Raw genomic sequence first — 5,136 nt, forward strand, 5'->3', positions numbered from 1 at the left:
ACGCGTACTAGTCATGGTTCCAAACGCACTAGAACCGAACCAGTTCCACACTAGTACGTTTCCCTGCAGGGTTATGATAAGTGGTCATTCATTTTAACTTTTTATTGTCATCAGCTACTGTTTCTACCGGTTCTGTTAAGATAATTTCTAAAAATTTTAAAATATTGTTTCCACTGATTTTTAAATTTGAAATAGAGAAATTATTGAAAAATATATCATCTTTTGGACATTCTCCTTTCTTAATGTTGCGATTGCCGACTTCAACATCGAGCGTCAAAAGTAACTCGTCTAAACAAGTTGTTTCGTTAGCATTCGCAAAATTAGGTAATTCTTGTTTCTTGTGTTTAAATGTGCACATATTTGAATAACGTATGCGGAATGAAATACGAACTGATGCAGTAAAAAGAAACAGCTCTAGTTTCGGATGCAACAAATATTGTTTTCCCAACCACATAGATATTGTCGAAATTTCCAAGAAACATTTTTATAGAAAAGACTTAGGTCCTTAAGGATTGCCCTGTTTTAGTTTTCAGGCATAGTGCGGAGGGCTTTTTCAAAAATATTACTTTGGGACTTAATTGTGCCAATTTTGGTTATTATTTTTTTAGCCATTTAGACGATTATTAGTTCAGAGTTATATTTAGGCGCCCTTTTATGGGTCCCAAATGAAAAATATTTCCCTAATCCGTTGTACAAAACTGAAATGAATGTGATGCAAGCAAATTTTGGGAAAGCGCTCATAGCCGTTTTTAATTTTCCTTTTCAACGTTTAAAAAATCTTGGGTAAAGGAGTTTCCCATATTTCACTATATCCCTAGGTCTTGCATAGTCTCTAATGTCTTTTTGCTTACTCTATACTTTATTGTCAAAAGCTGCGATTTTGCAGAGAGATCAAGCAATTTATAATTCTTGTTACTGTCTCATTTCGCAGCTATGTGAAACATGATTTTTCGCACTCGTGGCTTCTCTTTCCACTGTTTTCCTATTCTCCAAAGCCGACATTTCCTTCGTAAATAAAGTTTTTTTTAAGTCTCAAGAGAAAAAGCACGCTACTTTTCGTGACACTGAGTTTCGGTATACAAAATTTACAAGCAAATTTTCAGAGTTCGTTCGCTTTCAAGGAAATTATTTCAGCATTATAATAAACAACAAGGTAATTTTTAGTGGAATGCTTGTTAAGATTGCGCAGTTGATTTTGGTATACTCAGTTTGGCTCCTGTGTTTACCGGAATGCTTAAAATAGGGTTGCCAGATTTTGAAACGGAGAAAGGAGTAAATTTATATTTTCGATAGAAAAAAGCAGTACAAGACCTAAAAAAGGAGTACAACTTTTTTTTTTAATTTATAGTGCAATTTATGGTTACAAATTACCATTAATTGCGTACAAATAACTAATATATTTTAGAAATCTTTTTCAAAGCAACAATAAATGTTAAAAATAAATAACTAAATGGGCTGGCTTTCCAATAAGGGCGGTCGTTAAAGAGATATTGATCAAAGAGGGAGTGGGCGTGGCACCCAATTGTGATATTTGGCGATTTTTCTAAGGCGTCCCTAGGGACCCCTTCGCTCACCACCTCTTCAATGACCGCCCTTAAAGGAAATTTTCCCCAACTAAATTCTACAAAAGAATTCCAAACTCTTTCTGAATATATGGCCAGTTTATAATCTCTCTATCTACAGTATATTTTGCTTAGCTGCACATCCTTCTTTGCACGAAAAACTTGTGCACGTAACCGAAAATGGCACTTAAGCGAATTTTCTTTACTACTTCAATGAGGAAGGTATCCGAATCCCTATGAAACCAAATATTGGCGGAGCACTTACCATGTAGAAATTACTGCAAGCGAAATTTTTACCGAATGTTATCTAATTATCTATATAACTACATAAATTGATAGCCATTTTCGTTGTTCTGCGAGATGAGCAAAATAAGTAAAAGGTTGTAAAATTAGGTAATTGTAGGGCCAGTGCAGGTAAACGTAATACTTTCTTTGATAATTGATATTAGTCGCACTATTTTTAACGCAGGTATCGCTAATGAGCAGGTATGTTGAATGCATCTATCGGAGCAGTTTCCTTATAAATGTTAAAAATAATTCTTTTGATGCGCATTTTGGGGTAGGTATCTTAAATGTGCACTTAAGCATAGAGGCAGCAAAGCGGAACTACTGAATGGATTTTCATGGGGCTTTAACTGGTATCTAGAGAGTGACCACGGACGTAACATAGGCTATATTTTATCAAAACTGAAATGTGGACAAAAAAGATATACCAATTTTTGCAAACAAAATTTACTTTTCACCAAGTTCTTTTGAATACAATTTTGCTTTTCAACGGCATCATCATATACCAGTGTTTATTGTTCGTTATTGATATTTTTTTCAACTGAAATAGTAATTAGTGTCGTTCGTACATATTGAAAACGGTCTTGAACATTATCTATGTTACGAGGTTAAACGTTTCTCGCGGAGTTTTGTGTCTTACAAGAGTAGTGTGTTTCTAAGAATAGGTAAGTCAAAAGATAATCGGTAGGTAGAAACTGATTTATTTAAATTTATTTGTGTATCGTGTATCACTATGGGATTTTGTACATACAAGTTAATTAGATATTTTGAAAACGCTCACATGAAAAGCATGTTCTGTGAATTAAGCGGATATAGTTCGAAGCATTCCCTTGAGTCAAGAATGGACATTTGGAATTAATTATATATTTACATTTCTAGCGAATTTTTACTTTGCGGAATTAAAAGACTTTTATTTAAAAGGAAATAAAGCGTGTGGTTTCAGCATTGATTTACCGGGAAAACGTTTTTTTAATTTGTGTGAAGTATTGAAATTTTAAATTAAAAAGATAATGCATGCGCAAAACGAAAAACAAAATACAATAAGTGCTTTCCCTATGGGCGAGAGATATGTACATATCAATGAAATGTACATTTGGAGTCATAAATGATTCTTTAAGGAGTCCCATTTCGGAGCCTTTACGCTCATAATCAGCTCATTTAAGAGCCCGAAATTAGTGTGGTTTCCTTCCTCCGACGGAGGAATACATAAAATTAGTCTCCAAATGAGTCATATTGGACTCTTATTGGCTTCATAAACGGCTCATTTTGGACTCTTTTTAAAGAAATTTTTGTCCTCATATATGAATCGTTTTAGAGTTTTTTTGAGGTTCTTAAATGTGTCTTATAGTCCTCATAAATAACTTCATTCGGACTCTTATTTTATGTTGTCCTTTGAGCCATATTGGCCTTATTTTTCAACTCTTATTGAACTTTAAATACTATACACATGTACATATGTATACATACCTCAGTTCATATAAACATTCCAACATACATTTAATAGCAGCAGGTGCAGCTAAATTTTGTATATTTTTTGTTTTCTAAATATTTTCAATTTCTGTATAAACAAGGTTAGATATAAATTTCGAATCTTTATTGTTTTTATATAGCCACAAAGTGCTGGCTCCTAACTTAGATCATTTATAACTACTAAAGTATTCATATAAGAGTCACACATTTTTTGTTTTTGAAGCTCATATTTCTTACCCACCTAGGACTCCTCTCAGACTCATATATTCTGAACGCTCAGAATATGTTTGTCAGAATATGTTTTATAAACCAACAATAATAATCTAAACTATAATAAAACTGTAGATTGTTTGTCTGTTTGAACTCACTAATCTCCGGAACTACTCAATGGATTTTTATGGGGCTTTAACTGGTATATACAGATATACTTTTGTAAAAAGGGCGTGGCTCATCGTATGTGAATCATACGTCGCATGAATTTGAAATTTGGCATGAAGAAATATCCATGGTAGCCCCTTATGGCATATATGAATGAGTGTGTACAAGGGCCGTGGCAATTCCCATAGTCGTGAAATTTTTAATCAGCAATAACTTTGGAACCGTAAGTCACATGACTTTGAAATTTGGTGTGAGGCATATATATGAATGTTTAAAGTAAAGTATCCATATCTATCTATACTATATTTAAACTGTAGATTGTTTGTCTGTTTGAACTTACTAATCTGCGAAACTATTGAATGGATTTTCATGGGGCTTTTACTGGATATTCATGGGGCTTTAACTGGTATAAAAACAATGTAGATTGTTTGTCTGTTTGAACTCACAAATCTTCGGAACTACTGAATGGATTTTCATAGGTCTTTAACTGGTATATAGACTGTGAAATTTATGGGACATCCTATAGGAGTGAAATTTTTAATAAGCCATAACTTCGGAATTACACGTCAGACCTGGATTAACGGGTATTAACTTTATGATACCTTCTGCAAAAAAATTACCCAAAACATAGATGGAACTGAAATCACGATATTTAGATGCCCCTCTACAAGTTTACATTTTAGATTACGTAATATTGCCCCATTCTTTAAGAATGCATACAAACAAGCGCAAAATTGTTTAAGCTCCACAGATATCCTAGGCAGATCAACGGGTCATCGGTATATCAAGTAGAAGTGTGCTGAATTAGAGAGAACACGGTAGGAATATCAATGACCCAGTTTAAACGGGAAAACTCTTTCATCCTGTGGAACAGCAGGGTAATAGAAGAAGATTACGCACTGTCGGCAAACCTTGCAATACTTGCAGATATCTCACAGGTGGAAATAAGAGTTCATAGCATCGAAGGAGATGTTGTCTCAGCGCTATTATTATTGGCCCATGAGTCTGCTCTTCAGTCCTTTCAACCTAAACCAATAGTTTTTACATTACAAACCGTGTTTGCATAGCAAAACTATTTTTGTGTAGGTCAAAGCAAAAGTTCTTATAAGGCGTCGCGAAGAGAGCCAGGCATTTGCTAGTTTTTAAATAACTATGCGTACACCGAAACAACTTGCGGCGATGGCAAAACTAAAACCGAGACAAACAAGTCTGGGCATATCATAGCACACACTTTTCTTTTTCTACCTAGCGCAGTGATCGACATGCCATAGCTTACTGAGCTCTCTATGACCACACGCGTGTTTCACCCATATACGAACCGCGGTGGCGGAACAATGATTTCCACGCACACAGTCTCATTCATTGAATCGTTTTTATGCAATGGTCGGCATACTAGCGCGTTCAAACGATTCAATAAGTGGGACTGTGTGCATTGCTTAGC

This window comes from Rhagoletis pomonella, unplaced genomic scaffold (genome assembly GCF_013731165.1).
Source record: "Rhagoletis pomonella isolate Grant_MI unplaced genomic scaffold, Rhpom_1.0 Rhpom_scaffold_00017, whole genome shotgun sequence".
In the NCBI taxonomy this organism is placed as follows: domain Eukaryota; kingdom Metazoa; phylum Arthropoda; class Insecta; order Diptera; family Tephritidae; genus Rhagoletis; species Rhagoletis pomonella.